This window comes from Tupaia chinensis, unplaced genomic scaffold (assembly GCF_000334495.1).
Source record: "Tupaia chinensis unplaced genomic scaffold, TupChi_1.0 Scaffold000370_1, whole genome shotgun sequence".
Lineage (NCBI taxonomy): Eukaryota > Metazoa > Chordata > Mammalia > Scandentia > Tupaiidae > Tupaia > Tupaia belangeri.
Genome location: NW_006159867.1, coordinates 3,575,141 through 3,599,596, shown reverse-complemented (window position 1 = coordinate 3,599,596; position 24,456 = coordinate 3,575,141).

The following is a 24,456-nucleotide window of genomic DNA, read 5'->3' as shown; positions in this document are numbered from 1 at the left end:
GTGTGCATGTGTGCCCAAGATCCCAAGAGGAGAATGGAGGAGAAGAGATTGCAGCGTGGCCATCCCCCCTGGGGGGGTGATTTCTCGCTCTCTGTCTCTCTGTCTTTCTGTGTTTCTGGCAAGCGCATGCACCCTATAGCAAAAACCTCTCAAAAATAAAAATAAAATAAAAAAGAAAGAAATAATGATCCTAAAACAACAAATACTATGAAATTAATAACCATAAGAAATGTCACACAGTCAGCCATCTCTCAGTCATTAAACAGAGATGAATTAGGTACTTTGTATTTACATTTCCTTAATATACAGAGGAGGCAAAAGATACATGGTAGTAGAAATTGTGAAAAAAAAAATAAAACTGAGTACTGAAAATAAATACCGATTGGCTCTAAGAAAGAGAGTTTACATTGAACTGAAATATTACTTCTATTCTTCAAATAATTATTGCAATCTCAAATATGAGGCAAATCCAAAAGAATTAAAAATTTCAAAAATAAAGCAGAGGTAGACTGGATAAGTTATTATCGCTTGTGTGTTTTTACAGTGTAGCCTGGGGAGTAATAAAAGAGGCTGAGGCAAGGAATAAAAAGGCATTGGAACTTCATTACTACATCTGATTGTGGAGAGGAGTGAAGATGTAGGTTGAGGTCAGAATAGCCTCTTGCGTTGTGAGGAGCTTTGACTGCATTTATTACAGACAAGAAAGCTATGCAGCTGTGAGTATTGAGGTAAAAGATTAAGAATAACCCCTAGACTCACAAAGGAATCCTCTGTACTCAGATTAATAGGTTAATAAAATATTTCTGACAATTTTTCTTTGGGGATCAACACTTAATTCACAGATCCTGCCTAGACTCCCTTCTCCCCCCCAAAAAAGAAGTCAGTGCCAGTATAATTGTATTTTTTATTGTACATCTCAACTCAAGATTTTTCTTCCATTGGGGGAAAATAAAGAAAAAGTAAAAGTCACCCATATTTTCTAAGGGGATAAGGAATGAAGTATAAAATTAGAAAAGAGTGTTGGAACTTCTGCTTACTCAGCCCTTCCTTTAATTTTTTGATTGTTATTTTTTTCTGTTGCTTTCAAAAAGAATAAATTCTGTTCTGTTCTTCCATACCAAAAATTTAAATCAGAGGAAAGACTGTAGTCTATAATAAGAAGTTATCAAACCATTATCAAACAACTTCCGACAAGGTGGAACTGCTTAATTATGAGTTGTATATGAGGAACCCCAGTATATGCACATGGTTAAGTTATAAAGTTATCTTCATCAGTGAAAAGAGAACTAATGTTTTGATATCAATCTGCTTGACTACAGTGTCTATCTTAGTGCTTTCGCACTCAAAAAGAAGATGGATGCTAGGGAACCAGCAGTTAGCGTAATGGCTATGTCACTGGACTCCCACGTAGTCGACCGCGGTTCGTGTCCCGGACCCGGTGGCTTAAAACTCACGCCGGGCGCGTGTGCGTGCATGCCCAAGATCCCGAGAGGAGAATGGAGGAGAAGGGATTGTGGCGTGACCATCCCCCCTGGGGGGTGATTTCTCGCTTTCTGTCTCTCTGTCTCTCTCTGTCTGTCTGGCGAGCGCACGCGCCCTACAGTGAAAATCTCTCAAAATAAAAAAAAAAAAGAAGATGGATGCTATTTGTTGGGTTCGTTCCAAATTTCTAGGCCTCAAACTTGTAAATTATTTACTTGTGTTGTCGGAAATGGAGATTTGTACACTTGTGGGTATTAGAAAGTACTCTAGAGAACAATCTCTATGACGAATAAAAGAAGCAGGAATAGGGCCAGTAGACGGTGTAGTGGTTATGTCACTTGACTCTCACATGGTTGATCACAATTCAAGTCCTGGAACCTGTGGCTTAAAACTCATGTTGGGTGATGACCAGCAGATGGTGTAATGGTTGTTGCATGACTCCCACGTAGACTACCGCAGTTCAGGTCCTGGACCCAGCGACTTAAAACGTACACCAAGTATATGTGCATGTGTGCCCAAAATCCTGAGAGGAGACTGGAGGAGAAGGAATGTGGCCATCCACCCATGGGGTGATTTCTTGTTTTCTGTCTCTCTCTGTCTCTCCAGTGAGTGCATGTTCCTTATAGCAAAAACTCTCTCTCTAAATAAAACTCATGCTGAGTGTGTATGAATGCATACCCAAGATCCCAGGAGGAGAATGGAGGAGAAGGGATTGTAGCATAGGCTTCTTCTTCCCTGGGGTGTGATTTTTGACTTTCCCTCTCACTGTCTGCCCACCTCCCAACCCTCCACAAGCACACATGCCCTAAGGTAAAACCTTAAAAAAAAAAAAATTAAGCCAGCATAGTTGAATAGAGAAGTTGAACTGTGATTCAGTTACATCACAGGCCTAATCAATCTCATATGGAGTTATGAAGCTGGGATGACCTCTAAGAGATTTCCCCAATTAACTATGAGAGTAGGACTTTTTATCCCTGTTTCTTTCATAAAATACAAGTATACCTGAAGGTAGACTCTTAGTTTGGGGAAAATAAATTAGTATGCTAGGACTGAAGAAGAGAAATCGTGCACTAAACCACAGCATTCACAGGCTTCATAGAGGGAAGAGCCGTCCCAGGTTTCTGACTGCTCTGTTTTTCTGGATAAATTTACCAGAGGAAGGTTAGTGAGATGACCTGCACTCTCTACTATTGACTCTGGTCTTGGAGTTGCAGCTGCCCCTATAATTTCCCACGTACTGCCCAACCTAGAGTCCCTTCCCTCTTCTAGACCTTTGTTTTGTTCAACATGGCCTACCACTTTTGTTCTCCCAGGCTCTTATTCCCGATGGTTATTTAGCCCTGGTCAATGGATCCTTTCCAGACAATGACTGTTTCATCACCTGTTTACTATTAAATATGGACAGAGCATTTGAAAAGATGATCAGACAATTATCAGATTACCGATTAACATTCTTCCCTGATCTTGTCATATAGTCTCAGCCTTCTTATCTCTGATAATCAAGGTCAAATTCCTGTTTAAACAGTGTCTACTTCCTTGTTTGCTGGCCCCTTGCTGCAATTGGAAACCTTCGCTGAAAATTTAACTAGTGCCCCTGGTGAGCAGAAACTCTAAAGCTAGATCCTAGAAACAGAGATGGCAAACACACACTCTGTGTCCTAGTGAGCTCAGGCTGCCATGACAGGATAACACAGTCTGGAATGACTTTCTTTTCATTCTTTGGGTCTTCGTTTTCCCTCTCTGTGAGTGATATTCTGCTGACCTACCAGTCATAACAGTCACTTTATTTCCTTCAAAGAGTTTGTGAAAAGATGGAATAAACTATCCCGGCCAGAGCTGGGATAGTGGCCAAACCCTGTGTACAGAGAGCCAGGTCTCATGTGGTTCTAATCTCAGCAGGTTGAGAAACACTGGGCACATGTGTGTGAGTGATAAAGATCCTGATGGGAAAGATAAATGGAAGAAAACGTATTGTAGTTTGATCATACTCCATGGGAGTATGCTTTCTCTCTGTTCTCTCTTGCTCTCTCTCTCTCTGTTAAGTACACATATCCTCTGGTAATTGAAAAAAAAAAACACATGGAATTAAAATAAGAGTTTATTGGAACAAGAAGTTAGCATAATGACTATGTTGCCAGACTCCCATGTGGTCGACTGTGGTTCGAATCCCAGACCCGGTGGCTTAAACTCAGGTCGGGTGCATGTGCGTGCGTGCCCAGGATCCCAAGAGGAGAATGGAGGAGAAGGGATTGCGGCATGTCCATCCCCCTTGGGGGTTGATTTCTTATTTTCTATCTCTCTGTCTCTGTCTTTCTGGCAAGCGCACACGCCCTATAGCAAAAACTTCTCTCAAAATAAATAAATAAATAAGAGTTTATTTTGGTGCAAATTTTTCTTTGAAATCCACAATAGTATTTTTTATAACATGCATTTTCCATGAAATCTTTGAAAACCCTTTATGTAACAAACTATAGATGTTATTTTTGTTTTTCACTTGCTCATTGTCTTCAGCCTGTACTAGAAGACAGAGACGGAGTCTGTCTTGGTCATTACTGCATGCCCAATGGCTTCTGTATTACCAGGATAATACTGTGAGCATCACAAATATTACCCACATAAATTAATAAACAAACAAATGGCAGATGTATTAAAGAGTATAGTTCATATATCATCCAGACTCAGCATTATAGTTAAAATATACATAACATTGACATAATCTTCATATACTAATAGTGAAAGTCTCATGACTTCCCAGACATTTCTACAAATCACTGAGGATATATTTTCATAGTCTCTTTAAGAAGTGGCCACTTGCTTCTGTTGAATTAATATAGTTTAGGGCTATTAATACTCTGCATGAATTATTACTTTTATATTTGTCATTTCTCAAATTGTTTTTACTAGGAAGAATTATAAAACAGCATAAATTTTTAAAATCATATACCCCTATTTCCTCTTGTCACAAACATTTAGAATTGGCACTTAACCTCTGTAGATGGGTTTTGTATATACATAGATGAGATCTGTAGCTTTGTCAACTACAGATAAAACTGAATATTAAACATATCCATAAACATTTTCTCAGTGCTCTATTCAAGTCAACCTTTGCCATCCTACCATACTGTCATGATGTATTCTCTTCCTTGCTTCTCAGTCCTTTCTCTTCTGTCTTCTAGTGTAACTTAACAATAAAACAATGAGCTAATGAACAAAATGACTGTTCGAACAATTAGCTAACTAAAAACCCCCAACTCCTCCCATGTTCTTCATTAGGTGAAATTTACTGGATCTAGCATCTCCCAACTCTCAACTACAATCTAGGATTCAGTCATCTTTACAGATCTCCAAGGATCTGAAATCTTGGTAATACTTGCTTGTCAGGATAACAGATTTTAACTAATTTCCTATTTAAAAAAACATTTTCATGTTCTTTAGATTTTGAAGGATTGACATTTTTGTTCTTTTAACTGTACACTAGGTACATAATGCTTCTAATAAATAAATCGTAGAGCATTTAAGGTAACCATTAAGAGAAAAAACAGCATGTGATGTGGTGGTTGGGGCGTTGGACTCCCACATGGCTGACCACAGTCCGAATCCCAGATGTAGCAGCTTGAAATTCACACTGGGCACATGTGCATGCATGCCCAAAGTCCCAGGAAGAGAGTGGAGGAGAGGGGATTGCTGCATGTTCATTCCCCCTGGGGGGTGATTTCCACTTTCCCTTTTACTCTCTGTCTCTCTCACCTCTTTCTGGTGAGTGCGCATGCTCTATGGCTAAACTCTTAAAAAATGAATAAATAAAAAGAGAAAAGGTTGAAAGATCTACTAAGATAGGAACAGTTAATCACAAAAAGTTGCAGAACTTATAATGCTCAAGAAGGAAAACAGGATGAAAAATAATATTTATTATATCATATGTATATCATATAATATTATGTATTTTGTATTACATAAGATGAAATATAATTTTAAAGTGCACATTTGAAGCCAAGTAGCTGCATGATCCCATCCTATAAAATTTAAGAGTCTGACAGTTTTCATTCATTTCTCTGTCTCCCTCTCCTTCAATTCAAGGTGGCAGTTTTCCTACTGGGGTGGCTGATTCAGTCTGTAATGCACATCCACGCTAATACCCCATCGATCTGTCACTTGGCCATACTTTTCGTTATTTGCAATAAAAGTTGGCTGCAGATTTTCCAAATCTTTACGTTCTAGTGCATTTTTGCTTAATAATTCCAAATTCAAAGTCATTTTTCTCCTTTCGTTTTACTAGAAGCAGTCAAGAGAAACCAAGTCACCCATTTAACACATCACTTAGAAATATCTTCAGCCAGACATCCAATTTCATCACTCACAAGTTCCATTTTCCACAAAACACTGAAATACAAACAAAATTCAACTATGTTCTTTGCCACTTTATAACATGGATTATATTTTTTTCTGCTATTCAATAGCATGTTCCCCATTTTCATCTAAAATCTCATCAGAATGGCCTATGCCACCCTTACCAACATTCTGTACATGATTTATATATTTCTAAGATATAAGTTCTCTGTATAGCTCTTTTCTGTGCTTTCTGACCTCTTCCAGAATCATTCTTAAATGTGCCTTTTATGGTTTAAATATGGTTTGTCTCCTATGAAGTTCATGTTGAAATTTGATTGTTAATGTGACAGTCTTGCACTGTAGAACCCTACAGAAATGGGACTCAATGGGAGACCTCGGGGTTATGAAGACTTTGCCGTTGTGGGTGGATTGTGAGTACTATGGATCTCGCACCATTGGCTGAATTCTCACTTTCCTGAAAATGAGTTAGTTGCATAGTAGGTTGTTGGGAAAGTCACAATGTGCTTTTCTTTTTTAAATTTTTTTTTCCTATGTAGAAATGCATCATGATTTTCCCGATGACCCAATAGTTGTTACATAGTGAGGGTGACACTCACATTTTATTTCTTTACATACATCCACTTGCGTTTCTGCTTTTCCACCATGGTGTCGTGCAGCATGTGGCCCTCGCCAGATGCCTAGGAAATGTCCACAAGGTGATCTCGGACTTCTTAGCCTCCAGAAAATGGAGCTAAATAAATCCCTTTTCTTCATAAGTAACCAAACAGAGGTTTCCTACGATACCAATGCAAAGAGACTAAGACAATAACAATCTCAACTTCTAGCATGCACTTCGAAAGCCTTCTCTTCTATCCATTATTCAATTACAAAACTGGCTCTACAGTATTCATTATAGTACCGCTACACTCTTGCTATCCTTTCTGTTTTAGTTCAAGCTGCTGTAGTAGAATAATATAGTCCAGTGATTTAAACAGGAAACATCCATGTCTCATAATTGTGAAGACTGAAAGTTTAGATTGAGGTGGCAGCATGGTCAGGTCCTCAATGATGGTCCTCTTCCTAGTTTACAGACATCCATCCTCTTGGTGTGTCTTCACTTGGGAGAAAGAGAACTAACTAATTCTCTGCTCCAGTCTTCTAAGGACACTATTCAGGAGGGCTCCACTCACTTCAACTGTTCAATAATTGCGTCCTAAAAGCCTCTTCTCCCAATATCACATTGGGATTAGGATTCTGGTGATCACAAACATTTAGGCTGTTAAAACTGGCTTATAATAATTAATCCCTCTCCCTTTCAGCTCATGGATGCCTTTCCTGATCACATGACAGAAAGGATTCAATGTTATTTGGAATAAAGTTGGCTGCCAATAGATAAATCTATATTGTCAAATAGCTGTGTCTGCTATAGGAAGGACTTAATGTCTTTAAATAAATTGTGCTAAGTATATTGTCAGGTTTTCTATGCATTTTTAATTTTTCCCCCCACAAGGCATGTGCCTTTGCCAGAGAGAGAGACAAAGAGAGAGGGAAAGTAAAAATCACCTCCAGGGAGGATAGCTACCCCTCAGTCCCTTCTCCTGTAATCTCCTCTTAGGATTTTGGGCAGGCAGGCACATACACTTGATCTGTTTTTTTATTTTTATTTTTTGGAGAGGTTTTTCCTATAGGGCACATGTGCTCGCCAAAAAAGACAGAGAGAGGTAGAAAGACAGAGCGAGAGATCACCCCCCAGGGGAGATGGTCAGGCCGCAATCACTTCTCCTCCCTTCTCCTTTCAGGATGGTGGGCACGCATGCACACGTGCCTGGCATGAGTTCAAGTCACCGGGTCTGGGACTCAAACTGCAGTTAACTACATGGGAGTCCAGCAACATAGCCATTATGCTAACTGCTGGTCCCATGCTTGACCTGTTTTTCAGGCAGCCAGGTCTGGCTATGTGGGATCCAGCTCCTTAACCACCTTGCCACTTGCTGGCCCCATTTTGAAATATTTTTAGGTACAATCTATGTTTTTATATAGCTATAGATATACTAATTTTTTTCTGAGTATTCTATTTATATGTTTCTGTACAAACTAATTTTGTTGAGGTTGTAAGTTATGGTAGTAATTCTGCTTGATGGATTATTTTTTATAGAAAGATATAATATACTACTTTTTTCTTTTTTTTGCTCATATTGGGTTGTTGGAAAAGTCTTGATGTATTTTTTCTATGCAAAAATGCATCATGACTTTTCCAACAGCCTGCTATTTAAATAAGTATTTTTTTTTTTAATTCAAAGGCATCTATACTACCTGTAGTGGTAGTGTAATAAACTAAAAAGAAAAAGAATATTAATAGTTTGACTCATAAAATTATCTTTTGGAAATTGAAAGAGAAAGGGCTAAGACAAGCAAAATATAGAGTTTATAGGAAAACAACAAATTATGAAAGGAGATATTGGTAGAACTCCTTTCTCCTGGAAAATAAAATAAAGTCACCAGAGCCAAAAAGATGGAGAAAATGAATAAAGGCTACAAACATAATATTTAGAGTTTCTATTATCTGTTTTAAGAAATTAACTTAAACTTTAATTTTACTATCATTTTAATAAAATATTGTAAGTATTATTTCAACATGTGCTCAATATAAATATCATTAATGATATATATTACATGTTTTGGTAATCATTGACATTTAAAGAGTATTACACTCACTGCGTGTGTATCAGATGTCAGTTTAGGCTGGGAACGTCTTGAGAGCTTAAGAGCTGCGTGTGGTGAGTGGCTACCATATTGAATTGTGCCGATCTAAACTCATCAATGAAAGCATAGTCATAGTTATATTCATTTAAAAGTAAAAGACTAATAAAATGCATGCTGTTTAAAAGAAAGTGATTAAAAACATACACATATAGGAAAGGGAAAAACTAAAAGTTGGAAAATATATACTAGACAAACATCAATCCCAGAATGCTGTCAGCAGAGAAACTAGACTTCAGATAAAAGCTATTACTAGGGATAAAGTGGGAGGTTTTATAATGATAAAGGGCTCATTTAACAAGAATACCTAATGAACTAATTTGTCTAAGTATCTAATAACAGAGTCTCAAATAAATGATGAAGCAAAGCCAATGGAAAATTCTGAAACTACTGTGCATTTATGAGATATTAAAGATTGTAGATATATGTATATACATGAATATTCATGTATGTGCACATATATGACAGAGAAGTTTATTTCTAAGATCTTAATGCAGTAACATAAGTAGGTGGTTAATGTGGTTCACATGAAATAGAATCATTCATCTGAAATACTACCTATTTTATGCACTGATAATAGTACACTTAGACTAGACGACTTTTATAAATGCATGCTTTTAGGTCTTTTCTGTATTTAAACTCTCTTTGTCCTGCTTACCAAGACAATATAATAAAACATTATCTTTGCCTTCTCATGAATGAGTTTATCTTCATTTTTTTTTAATTATCTAGTTCTTAGATAATTGAACAGTTACTGATACACATTCATTTTAATGAAAAGACTTATATAGCATCAAGTTATTCATTGTATTTCTATTTTCCCTAGGAAGACTGTTTCTGTCAATATGTTATTTGGTAGCATAGATGACATAATAATACAAAGTATAATCCAGGCTCAGCCACTGTGGTGCAGTTAGTAGTTATTGAACTGCAGTACATAAAGCCACATGATCAACCATGGGTTCAAATCCCCTGCCTGGTCAACCTCGAACTAAGTATGTCCTTGTGCCCAGCATCCTGATGAGCTGGAGGGATTGGGGAAAGGAGATGTTCCCTCTTGGAGATGCTCCTCTCTCTGTTTTTCTCTCTCTCTGTGTACATGTATGTTTTGTCATAAATCAGATATGTAAACTTGGGCCAGCCCAAGTGGCGGTGGTTAAGGTGACTGGATCACACACGGTCGACTGCATGGTTTGAGTCTCAGACCAGATGGCTTGAAAAATACTCTGAGTGTGTGTGCATGTGTGTTCAGTATCCCAAAAGGAGCGAAAAATGGAGAAGGGATTGTGGCGTTACCATCTCTCAATTGGGAGGGGGTGTTTTTTTCTCATTTATCTCTCTCTCTCTCTTTCATTCTCCAGTTATTGCAAGCACCCTCAGGCAAATTAAAAATTATGTGTGTGTGAGTGTATATATACACACATTAATAAAAAAAATATATATATATATTTAAAGTATAATCCAAGCATATATTATCATGATCTGCAAATAGCCAATTATGGTAGAAACTAAGTGAGATCTTTAGGAAAATTCATCCCACAATTAGTATTTAAATAATAAAAATAAGGCCAGCCTGTGGCATGGTGGTCAAGAAAGCTGGATTCCACATGGCCAACTGTGCAGTTTGAGTCCCATATTCAGACACTTGAAAAACGTGCATGTGTGCCCAAAATTCCAAAAGGAAAGAGAAAGGATTGTGGTGTGACCATGCCCTGTAGGAGGTACTTTCTTGATTTCTCTCTCCCTCTCTCTCTGTCTCCCTCTCTCTCTGTCAATTAAAAAAATAGTAAAAATAAATGAATAAAAATAATACAGTGTGAAATTATAAATGAAAAACTGAACATTGTTAAAGATCTATTTAAAATGCTGAAGTTATGATTCTTTGCATTTCACAGTTAATGACTAGAGGTACGACTAAAAGCATGGTATGACAAGCACATTGTATGTGGGAATTACCATCTCTCATCATCTAAGATACTGCAAGCGTGATTCATTTTGACAGTGGGATAAAAACTTTTCTCAAAAGACTTCTTAGTGACAAAATACATCAGTTAGACCCCAGCCTTGCGTCCATAACGAATGAAAAATATCAACACTTGATAACTTACAAGTAAGATACAGCATGAAGAGATGAATGCAAGACTAGTGTATGCTTGTAAACTGTAATTCTTACTTTGCTTTTTAATTTATGATTATCTTTACTCACTTATATTTAATATACATACATAAAGTAACAAGAGTTTTGCTGACATCTTTCATTATATAAATTGATCATTTTTAAATGTTTGAACTGTAAGTATATTTTGAACATTACAACATAAAATAAATATAAAAGGTCAATTATAGTCATGTACCATTGAAATAGTTAATATCTGATTTAAAAATCTAAAATAGCCTGTATACTTTAATGAAATGCAGGAATAAATTGGTTGGTAGAAATTAGAAGACAGAAATACTCTGTGCCAAACTCTAGGTCTGGTGCTGTAATAAATTATCTCATTAAATTCTCATAATGAACTCTTGAAGGATATATCAATGTTCATTTTGCATATGAGGTAACTGACATTGAGAGGGCTGAGGCAACTTCTTCAAAATGACACTCACCTTTTCTAAGAAAAATTCTTACATATTCCAAGTGTACTTTGTTATCTTCAGTAAGGACAAAGAAAGGAAGCTCATGTAGTGTCTGTCCTTTAATACCAAATCCAATGTTACAACAAGTTCATTTAGACACTGGGTGTGACTTAAAAACTATATTCTGACAGGGCCACCAAGTGATATAGTAGTTAAGGTGCTGGATTCTCACATAGCTAGCTGGAGTTTGAGTCCCAGACCCGGCAGGTTTGCCAGGCATGTGTACATGTGTGCCCAAAATCTCAAAAAGATAATGGAGGAGAAGGGATTATGGCATGACCATCCCCCTTGGAGGTGATTTCTCACTTTCCCTCTCTTAGTCTCTGGCAAGAACACGTGCCCTCTGACAAAAACCTAAACAAACAAAACTGTATGCTTACTAGATACTGCAAAGTCTATGATAGAAATTCCTACAGACTTTCTAGGTAGTAAGAGTTAAAGAATGTTAGAATTTGTTTTCCCAGTGTAATTCCAAAAGCAATAGTTTACACTCTGTGAAGTGAGACAGTTTTTGTATGACTATATGGTATACATGTCCAATTTATTTATATTGTATGCATTCGTATCTTATACATAAGTAAAAAATGTGTATCAATAAAGACAAATTCATTGTATTGTCTGGTAAAAATATACAAGAAACAGCCTTTGCTTTTCAAAACTTTCACACATCATTTTACAATAGCAGCACATGGGGTTAAAATACAAAGAGTAGTTTTGTAGCAGAGTGGAGGTCTTCAGTGTTTGCAAGTTCAACCTTAACAAATCCCCAATACTTCTAGATTACTGAGCTTTATTATTAAATCAGAGAAATCTGATGAACATGAATTCTATTGGCAGCTATAAAATCTCTGTGTTGAATATAATTGAAAGACCAGCAGATGGTGTAATTATTTTATCACTTGACTCCCACATAGTCAACCACAGTTTGAGTCCTGGATCTGCTGGCTTAAAACTCACACCAGGTGCATGTGTATGTGTGCCCAAAATTCCAAGAGAAGAATGGAGGAGAAAAGATTGTGGTGTGGTCATCCCCTGCAGGGGGAGAAGGGATTGTGGCGTGACCATCCCCCCTGGGGGGTTGATTTCTCACTTTCTGTCTCTCTGCCTCTCTCTCTGTCTCTCCAGCAAGTGCATGCATCCTATAGCAAAAATCTCTCTAAAATAAGAAAATAGGTGAAATTGTTTTTCTGTCTCTCTTCTTTCATCCTAGGACATACCATATGTCCAACCATGGTTCAAGTCCTGGACTTAGCAACTTTCTTTTTCATTTTTTCTTTTTCTTTCTTTCTATTTCTTCTCTGGTGAGTGCATATTCCCTATAGTAAATTTAAAATAATAATAATAATTTAAATAAATAATTCTTTAAGAATAAATAAATTGAAATAAACTCTATATTTATACATCAACAACTGGATTAATCCTTTAAAACAATGTCAAGGCAAAGATAGTACTTGTTGGCCCTTCTGCCAATGTAACTGAAGAATGGATTTTGCAATCTGAAACACTTTCTGGAATACTGTTTATCTTGTATAAAATGCGTGAGCTTCAACATGTGAGCTTCCCACTTAGAGAATATTTACTCAAATACAGAAGAGGATTTTAAAAAGTGCATAGAAAAATGAAATTAAAAGATAAAAATAGGGCTGACCCAATGGCATAATTGTTAAAGGAGCTGGATTCGAAATGACCTACTACACAGTTCCAATACTGCCCCCCACCCCGGCTTGAAAAGCAAGCTGCCTCTGTGTAAGTGCTTACCCCAAAGCCTGACGAGATGGAAAAATAGAGGAGAAAGGAATGAAGCATGACCATGTCCCTTTGTAGCATGCTTTCTCTGTCTTTCTGACTCTCTCTGGAGAGCACCCACACTCTCTGGCAACTGAAAAGAAAATTCTACTTAAAAATAAGAGATAAAAATATAACATTTATTTCTCAATATACACTTCATCAAGACATTTTCTTAAGTAATGGTACCAGCTGCTTAATTATCCTTAAAGAAGTAAAGATCCTGGGAATTTATCTATATCAGTATATATATATATATTTTTACTTTATTAATTGAAGAAATATGGGTGCCCTTTGAAGATTTTTTTTTTTTTGAAGATTACGAAATGACCAAAGTCAAAGGTGTCAATCAGGAATATAAGGTGAATGCCTTATGAGATTCCATCGAAACTCTCTCCAGATAGTCCTTGTTTGATGAGGTGATTGAACAGAAGCATTGTCACAGGGGAGAAGGATTCTCTGGAGAACTTTCTTGGGGGTCTGTCTGCTAAAGGTTCAGCTAACTTTCTCAGAACACTCTCATACTCTCATAATAAGAAGAAAAGCAACAGGCAAAATGCCTTGAACATCCCAAAACACTATTTTTCATGACCCTTGTTCTTAATCAGTCAATTTTGCTTAGATTGGACCACTTCCACCTCTTGGTAGCCATTGCTTTGATTGTGTTTTCTCTTTGGGATCGTATGGGTAAAGCCTGTGTCATCATCTTCTATTACAGTTCTTCAAAAACAAAACAAAACATATGCTTCAAGACTTTATTCTTCTTGTTTGGAATTTGTATTGCAAGTTCTGCTTTTCTCTGCAGTTCATTTTGGCTCAAAAGTTTTGATACCCATTGAGGAGAAAGTCTAATCAACTTTAATTTGTTTTCAGAAATGTGTAAGTTGAACCAGTCAAAATGTCCACGGTACTGGCTATTATTTCTGCAGTTAATTGTCAGTCCTCTTCAATTAAGGCATGAGTAAGATTCATTTTTTTCGTCGTAAATTAATGCAGATGCTCTGCCGCCATAACCGTCACCTCCAACATCATCTCCTCCCTCTCCTCTCCTTTTAAGATTTGTTAACTACTGATTTCTTAGGGATATTGTCCCATAAACTTTTTAAAAGAGTTATTTATTTAATTTAATTTATTATTATTATTTTTTTAATTTGACCAGAGAAAGAGAGAGAAAGAAAAAGTAAAGAAAGCCAGCAGGTCTAGTTCTCAGACCACAGTCAGCCATGTGGGAATCCAGAGTCTTAACCACCACACCATCTGCTTTCCCCCCCCCCATAAACTTTTTTAAACACCAAAATTAAACCATTCTTCCACTCAAGCTTTACCATAAATTTGATGGTTTTTTTTTCTTCAATTTTAGTAGAATTTATGTTGCTCTGATAGGGGCTTTATTCAAACTGATGTCTCATTCTGCTTATTCCTTCAAACTATTAGATCCATTCATATAACAAGTTAGCATGTATTTATTTTTAATTTTATTATTTTAATTTTTTAAAACAGTTTTGGCTATATGACATGTGGGCAGGCCAGAGAGACAGAGACAGAGACATAGAAAGCGAGAAATCACCCCTCAGAAGTGATAGCCATGCCACAATCTCTTCTCCATTCTCCTCTCAGGATTTTTGGGCATGCACATACATGTGCCAGTGTGAGTTCTAAGCCACGGGTCCATGGCTCGAACCATGGTCAACTATTTGGGAGTCCAACTACATAACCATTACGTCATCTGCTGGTCCCAGCATATGTTTATTTTAGCACTGAAAACAATTTAAATTTTTACATAGTTTTTCATAATACACATTTTTTATTAATCTTTTGAAAATTTCTTATAAAAAGGAAAATATTATGCCAGATTTATTGACTTTACCTAAATACTAAATAAATTATGTAAAAAGCTTGACTCCTTACAAAGGCTTGACAAATTTAAACTTTAAATTCCCTTTCTTCTTTTTCTCTTTAGTTTTGAATCACTAATTAAATATATTAGGTGTTACTCTAAATAATGCATATGCTCTTTCCAGGTCGAAAACTTTAAAACACTTTAATTTTTTCTTGATCATAAACTAGTTAGAAATGGATGAGTGATTAATTTAGAATTTTGGATTAGTGTAAGTAATAAATTTATTTCTCTTGATATACATTTGATTTCATGGTAATGTTTGTATCATTTGTAAAAAGATTCATCTAGGGAGCTGGGCATGGTGCTGTGGTAAAATGCAATGCTCTATGAATCATGCCAACATAGGAAGATTGCCTGTTTGTATCTAGAGATCTCCCTAAGTGTGTTGGGTTCACGTGTGCCTATGTTTGGGGCAGCTGATGATGGAGGTGAAGTATGATGCCAAGACCCTGTCAAAGGTGAAGTATTTCTCTCTCTTGCACTCATGAAATAAACTTTAAAAAAATGATTTATAAAAAAAAACATATTCAAATTAATTTATTTATGCATATGACTCTGGCTTAATATTATTTGATATTAGATACAGAATTCATATCATTTGACTCAAAATGGATAAATATGGAAAATTCGATGTTAAGTGAAGTGAGTTAGACTTTGACAGATACACACTGTATATCCCTGCTCAATATGTACCAAATGTCTGCATCTTATGGCACAAATGGAAAGATTTGAAGATGTGGTCATACAAAGGAAATGCGTAGATACCAGAGACTATAGGGAGGAGAGAGGATGGTAGAGTATAGATAATAGAGGAAGTGTGTGAGGTGCAAAGGGAAGAAACATTTAACAGACAAGAAAATGTAAAGTTCTTTGTTGAAAAAAATATATATTGTAGGGGCCAGCAGGTGGCACGAACATGAAGGCACTAGATTTTCACATGATCAATATGGTTTGAGTCACAGACACATATGTGCATGCATGTGTCCAAAATCCCAAGAGGAGAATCAAAGTGAAGAGATTGCATCATGGCTATTCCTCCTGGGGGATGATTTCTCACTTTCCCTTTCTCTATCTCTCTCCAGAGAGTGACTCACCCTATGGCAAACACCCCCTCCCCCAAATATGTACAGAGAGTATACATCGAGATGGGGATTTTATATATAATGCAAAGTTAATCTGAAAATACTTGTGAAATTTAAAAAAAACTATGCATATTGTGTCAAATCATTATTTAATTTTTTTTAATATTAGGGGATTTTGACTAACAAGTATTCTATTATACTTCATTTAAATCATCACTAAACTTATATACTTAATCTTAAATATAGTTGATAGTGGACTTCATCTCCTGAAACATCCCAATTACTCCTGGTAAAATGGTTGGTTTCTTTGCTGTTCATGTGCCTAGAACAGGCATTGAGTTCAGTTGTGTCAATGTCATCTGTCAAGCTGTCAGTATACAATCTGTGAGATGTTAGTCAGAGGTCTTGGTCCCTTGCCCCCTACCAGCTATCTGTTTAGGTATTTAGTTCATGCCTGATCCAAAACCAAAACAAAACACTAAAGAATCAGGCTCTTTGAATGACAGATATCAATGTTTATATAAAATAACTAAAATTCTTTAAATAAAATATGACATAAAAGTCATCATTAATATTGCATAGCTTTCAATAATACATTTGAAGACATGTTATTTATGGAGCCTGATATCATTATTTGAAGAAAATTACCTCTTAAGGTTTCATTTTAGAAAGGTAACCTAAGATTGAATTTTGCAGCATAGGTATAAGCTGTATTGACTGTCTTCTTTTAATTCCATAAGTCCAATTCATTCCAAATAATAGGTTCTACTGATGGAAACTCATTTTCTTATGTCATACATGTGAAATGTAATAACACCTGAAACCAAGTTCTGGTATACATAAATCAATATTTCCATCTATAAATGTCATTTTCCCTACGGTACAGGTTTTGCTGCTTTTGATTTAAGAATTGTCGTATTTCAAAGTACAAGTTTATTCCTTAGAGAAGCAGCTTATTAGCAGTAAAATAATCCCACAGATCATTTTGAGTAGCTGTATGTTAAGTAGAGATCTATGCAATGTCCCCGTAAAGAAGTGCTTATTTATTAGGAACATAACTAAAGTCATTTAGGAGAGATAACAATCAATTTAATTGGATACATCAAATGAGCAAAATACAAGGGGCTAGAATGTTAATATTATGATAATGTTATGCTCTATCAAGAATAGTCAATCTTGCCTTTTCAAGGACATGAAATGTGATATATGTTTTCCTTGAGTTCTTTGTGAGGCTTTTTAATGGTTTTAATTCTCCTCTATACCCTTATGATAAGACCATTACACAAAAATAAAAGTAGCATCAATTTTAAAATACACTAGGCAGTTATCTCATCATTTTATTGACCACATTCATTATTCAGTGGAATCAAACTGAAATGTCCAAAAATTTGATTAGTCCATATGGAGACCACTCGAGAAGAAAGCACGTCGAGGAGTGCTCTGAAGAGAAACATCCTCATTTTAATTTCCATCGCATCTAACCACCTAGTGACTGTATGTTTGCCTGACTCTTGATAGGAATTTACACCTAGTTATTAATTTGTGCCTTTTGGAAGAAATATGAGATTGGGCAGTTAAGCAGAAACTACATTGCTATTTCCATATGCCTTTAGAAAAGCAGTGTAAGGTGGGACCAGCAGTTAGCATAATGACTATGTCGTTGGACTCCCACATGGTTGACCGCGGTTCAAGTCCTGGACCCAGTGGCTTAAACTCACGCCGGGCGCATGTGCATGCATGCCCAAGATCCCGAGAGGAGAATGGAAGAGAAGGGATTGTGGCGTGGCCATCCCCCCTGGGGGGTGATTTCTCGCTTTCTGTCTCTGTCTGTCTCTGTCTGTCTGGCGAGCACACATACCCTATAGCAAAAATCTCTCCAAAAAAAAAAAAAAGAAAAAACAAAAAGCAGTGTAAGGTGATGTCCAGGAGTGAGGAGGTTCTCAGGGCATGGAATTTTCAGTTCTAAGATAAAGTCTTGACAAACTTAGATGAGCTGGTTTCTCGCATTGTTGATTCACCTTACTCACGAACAGACAGTGCCACATCTGAGAGACTCTACCTGCCTGATCCTCCTATAGAGACTCTCACTGTCGTTGATAAAATAGACACAGCAATCATAAACTGATGGGCCTTGATGATATTCTCTGTTCTCTGCAGGACCTGACCATAGTGACTCAACCTTGACTGTTTTGTCTATCAAGATTGATTTGTGTTGCTTCCTAACCCCATTTAGTATCTGCCCAGATAATGAATTTAATAATGTCTCTAAAATATTTATATCTGCTTGAATAGAAAGAATGGCTCTAGGGACAGGCAGGTGGTGTGGAGGTCAAGGCACTGGACTCCTATTTGGCCAACTGCATTTCAGGTCCCGACCTGGAAGCTTGCTTTCTCATTTTCTCTTTCACTCCCTCTCTTTGGGCAAATGAAACAATAATTAATAAAATTAAGTAATTCTTTAAAAGAATAAAAGAATGACTCTAAAGTGAGAATGTGAACAATACGAAGAGCACTTTAAATGAGAAGCTTCATACTGTATTCCAGTAATAGGTAGAACAATCTTTAGCTATGAAAACTTGCTACTTTCACACATGAATAATTTTAGAGATTACTTTTCTTTTCTTTTGCTTTAGGACACATGCACTCACTGGAGAGAGAGAGAGAGAAAGAGAGAGAGAGAGAGATGGAGAGAGAGAGAAAGAGAGAGCAACCCCAGGGACATTGTCATGCTACAATCTTCTCTCTTCTATTTTTCTCTTGGAATTTTGGACAAGCACACAAGTGATCCTGGCATATTTTTTCAAGCCATCTAGGGGACTTGAACCATACTGTCAGACATGTGGGATCCAGCTGCCTTAACCTCCACACCACCTGGCTGACCCAATACTAAAATTTTTTAAAATTGGCGGGACCAGCAGTTAATGTAATGACTATGTCGCTGGACTCCCACATAGTCGACCGCAGTTCGCATTCTGGACCCGGCAACTTAAAACTCATGCCGGGCGCATGTGCGTGCATGCCCAAGATCCCGAGAGGAGAACAGAAGAGAAGGAACTGCGGCATGACCATTCCCCCTGGGGGGTGATTTCTCGCTTTCTGTCTCTCTGTCTCTGTCTGTCTGTCTGGCGAGCATACACGCCCTACAGCAAAAACCTCTCAAAAAAAATTGGTACCAGCAGGTGGAATAGTGGTTATGGCACTGAACTCTCACATGGCTGATGGCAGTTCAATTCCCAGACCCAGTGGCTTGAAAATCAGGCAGGGCTTGTGTGTGTATGTGCCTGAAGTTCCAAGAGAAGAAGAGAGGAAAAGGGATTGCGGCATGGCCATACTTTTCCCTCTCACTGTCTCTGTCTCTTTCTGTCTGGCAAGCTCACACTCATAATGGCAAAAATACCAAAACCAAAACCAAAATCAAACAAAATCTTAAAAGAATTTTTTTAAAAAATATCTGCCAGGTAGGGTAAATTCCTGTGATGAACTAATACTGCTTCATGGTTTATTTGCAATAACTTAAAATTAATGTAAGAAAACCCCCTCAGAACCTGCTCTGGAGCTAGCTGCATAGATTCAGATTCAGGTTATACTCCTTATCAGTGATGCAGCCTTGAACTAGCCATGGTTCTGTGTGTTATTAAGTTTTAGATATTTTCAAACTAAGTTTCAAAAAAATTTTTTTATCACTTCAAAAGAAGTATATCCTACTTTCCAAAGTTACAACCATTAGAATTAAATGACCTATTTGATTCAGTTTAGAAAATACTTCATTTTCATTTTTCAAATGTAAATATATATATGCATATGTGTATATATGTGTGTGTGTGTATATATATATGACTATCTATTAAATATAAATGTTAAACAATGTATCTTGTTAGGAGCTTGGGTCATTAGTTATACAATAAATTTTTTTTGAGAGGTTTTTACTATAGAGTGTGTGCACTCGCCAGAAAGACAGAGAGAGATAAAGAGACAGAAAATGAGAAATCACCCCCAGGGGGGATGGCCATACAGCAATTCCTTCTCCTCTATTCTCCTCTCGGTATTTTGGGCATGCATGCACACACACCCAGCATGAGTTTAAGCCGCCAGGTCTGGGACTTGAACCACAGTGGACTACATGGGAGTTTAGAGACCTAGTCATTATGCCATCTGCTGGTCCTGTACAATGAATTCTTTAACTATTACTTAAGAATATCCAGAAATAATTTTAGGTACATATTTATACCTATGTTATCAAATATTCTAAATTTTAGACGAATAGAATTTTTTCACTTTGCAAATATTGTTAGATTAATGAAAATAGTAGGATTATCAGGTCTATTTTTCCTTGAAGTTAGTTCGTTTATAATCACTTTCTTTTTGGGGGGGGAGGCTTTTGCTATAGGACGTGTGAGCTCGCCAGAAAGACAGAGAGAGACAGAGAGACAGAAAGTGAGAAATCAACCCCCCAGGGGGGATGGCCACGCCACAATCCCTTCTCCTACTTTCTCCTCGCAGGATCTTGGGCATGCACACACACTTGCCCAGCGTGAATTTAAGCTACTGGGTCCGGTACTCGAACCACAGTCGACTGCATGGGAGTTCAGTGACATAGCCATTATGCTAACTGCTGGTCTCCCGTTTACAATCACTTTTTACAATGGCACACCACTGTCTTTACAAGGAAGCCTCATCAACAGAATATTTTTGTTGGTTCAGTTCACTTATAGACAGTGTTAAGATGTGTCAAGGATGACTGGGAATTTGATTTTGAAGAACTAAAGAAAGAAATATCATAGTTAAGAAAAGTACATATGAACAAAATGTAAATATCAGTACCTAACTCATTCTGTGCTGCCAGCATTACCCCAATACTAATGCCAAACAAAAACATCACAAGAGCATTACAGCCCAATATCCTTATGAATATAAATACAAAACTTCAAAAATATAATCCAGTCAAAACCAACATCATATTGAAAAGATTATTCACAATGACAAAATGGAATGTATTGTAGGAATGCCAGGGTGTTCAACATTAAAATACTAATCTAGATCATGATCTCCTTCATCCCTTCATTCCAGGCTTGGATGTTGCTCTCTGCCTTGTAATTTTTCTTTGTTTAGTGAGTTGGCTGAAGCTGAATCTCAAAATCTATTTCTGCCCCAGTGTGACTTCTCTGATGCACTTTCTCTCTGATTTTATGTGTGTGTGTGTGTGTGTGTGTGTGTGTGTGTGTGTGTTGGTTTATATTTTAGCTCTGGAACAGTGTAAACCATTTATTGATCAAAGATTGCCATCCTTAAACATACTTAGGAAGTTTGATTTTGACTTTGTACCATTAGATGTGTAATAGACTGAGGCAATACAGTTCAGGAGTTTACTTGTTCTCTATGTTTAGCAAGGAACTTCCTTGTACAAATAAGGGTTCTTGACAAACATAGCAGGATAGATGGATGGATAAATAGATAGAGGTAGAGATAGATAGATAGATAGATAGATAGATAGATATAGATAGATGATAGATGATGGATAGATAGATGATAGATTATCGATAAATAATAGGTAGGTAGGTAGATAGATAGATAGATAGATAGATAGATAGATGATAGATAGATAGATAGATAGATAGATAGATAGATAGATAGATATAGATAGATGATAGATGATGGATAGATAGATGATAGATTATCGATAAATAATAGGTAGGTAGGTAGATAGATAGATAGATAGATAGATAGATAGATAGATGATAGATAATAAATAGATGATAGGTAGATAAATAGATGCTAGATAGATAGATAATAGATAAGAGGAGATTATTGGGGGAATTGGCTCACATATTAAGCCAACTACAGGATTGCAACCCAGGGAAGCCTATAATGTAAGGCCAGGTCTGAAAATCTCAGAACCAGGGAAGTTGTTATAATTCTCAGTCTAAGGCTAAAGTCCTGAAAACCCGAGGTGTCCTGGTACAAGTTCTGGAATCTAGAGCCAGAGAACCTGGAGTTATGTTGTCCAAGGACAGAAGCGCGTTCCAGCTCAGAGAGAGTAAATTCTCCTTTACTCCACGTTTTCATTTTTTTCTGGCCCCCAGCTTACTGAGTGGTGTCCACCTGCATTGAAGTGAAGGCCTTTCGCCCCACTTAGTCCACTGACCCACATGCCAGTCTCCTTCATAAAAACTCTCACAGACTCACCCAGAAATATGCCTTAATGGTGTAAAACTAGTCAATAATTTGCTTACTGACAGCACAAGTATTCCAAAATATTCACAAGTGACAGTATTTAATTAGATACCTAATGAACTGTCTAGAATACATTTTCTTTATTTTTAAAGAATTATTTCCCCTGGGACCAGCAGATGGAAGAATGGTTACATCTCTGGAGTTCCAGCTAGTTGAACATAGTTTGAGGCCAGGACCCAGCAGTTTAAAACTCATGTCAGGCATGTTTGTATGTATGCCCAAAATCTCAAAAGGAGAATGGAGGAGAAGGGATTATGGTATGGCCATCTCCCCCAGGGGGTGATTTCTCACTTTCTGTTTCTCTGTCTCTCTGGTGAGCTCACATGCCCTATAGCAAAAATCTCTCTCAAAAAACAAAAAAGAATTACTTGCCCTAAAAGAGTAAAAATAAAATCCTGAGGGCTTAATCATAATTTAGCATCTCATATTTCATAAAACTCATATATTCTAACTACTGAGTAATTTGATATATCTTAATCTTTTTATCTAGCTCTTCATATATGCTTCTTCCAAAAAATATTATTTTGCTAATCATGTTCCCTAGAGAATTGACTTGACTTAAAACCTGACTTTAAACTTGAAAAATAGTAACTATTCACTACAATTACATATTTACAAATGTGTAAGATATAAAAAGTATTTGATATAAGATGGATTTTGCCTGTCAGTGCTTTTTTAAATGTCTTGATGAAACCTTTAAGTCATATATAATATTATAAATAATACACATTTAAAGAGTTTTGCTTAGGTTTTTAATTTTTTTGTTATAATATAGAAATTAAAATATGACAGTACAAATTTCCATCATATGCATATGAACAATTTTGGTGATCCAAACTAAAATGACTGTGGGTAATTGTATACAGAGAACAATCACTGGACACTCTTATTTTGAATTTTTTCTTGAGGGAGATTTTTGCTATAGGGCTCATGCACTCAATGGAGAGACTGAGACAGAAAGACAGAAAGTGAGAAATCACCCCACATGGAAGATGGCCATGTTGCAGTCCCTTCTTCTCCATTCTCCTCTCAGGATCTTGGGCATGCACACACATGCGCCTGGAGTGAGTTTCAAGCTATGGGGTTCTGGACTCAAACCGCTGTTGATCATATTTGACTCAGCAGTTAGTGTAATGGCTATGTTGCTGGACTCCCATGTAGTAAACCGTGGTTTGAGTCCCGAACTCAGTGGCTTAAACTCACACAGGGCGCCATGTGAATGTGTGCCCAAGATCCCAAGAGGAGAATGGAGGAGAAGGGATTGCAGCTTGACCATGCTCCCTGGAAGGTGTTTTTCGCTTTCTGTCTCTGTCTCTCTCTGTCTTTCTGACGAGCGCATGTGCCCTATAGCAAAAACCTTTCCAAAAAAAAAAAAATATATATATATATATATAGCCTTGTTATGGTCCTAAAATTTTACAATTTTAGTTGCCTTTGTTGAAGACATTCCAATGCATGTTCTATTTGAAGGATGGATAATTAATTTGCAGAACTTGGGACATCGTTTTCTATTTCTGTTGCAGGATGCTAACAGGTACCTATAAGTGTGCAAAGTAAAACTGATACAAAGAACAAGAAAGAGCAGAAATGACAGAGTGAGTGAGTGTACTGGGTGATATGTGGTCAGTGGATCTCAGATTTCCTGTCTACTAAAATAATGTCGGGATATCTCAGGCACAGTCTGAAGATAAAGGCTATTGACTTTACACCTCCTAGAAACAAACACATTATATTGGTCAGTCATTTGAAAAAGTGAAAAATATGACCAAGAAACTATTAAATAAAATGTGACTTCTGTACTACTTTTATGTAATGAAAAGTAAATCTGTTTTTAAAATTTGATTTTATTTCTGTTTTGACTTTTAAAATGACGAAGATTTAGACTTCAACATTATCGCCTTATACATTGCATTATTCAATTAGAATCCCTCCAGGCCTAGAGATGACAAATTGTAGATAATATGCACAAATTTGCATGGGTCAACTCATTTAGCGAAGGAATAATACTAATGACACGACAGTACTACAGAGAATCCAAAACCTCCGGCAGAATCTTAATAGCTGAACTGATATGTGTTGGATTTTGCCTTAAGAGCTTTGCCTTAAATAAGTCAAGTAACAGTCTCAAGAAACATACCAGGTAGATATTATTATCAACATTTTAGAAACTGAGGCATGGTAACTTTACATAAATTTATTATTACTGTAATCCATATAGTTCATGTGAATATCCTGGGCTCTTAATCCCAACAC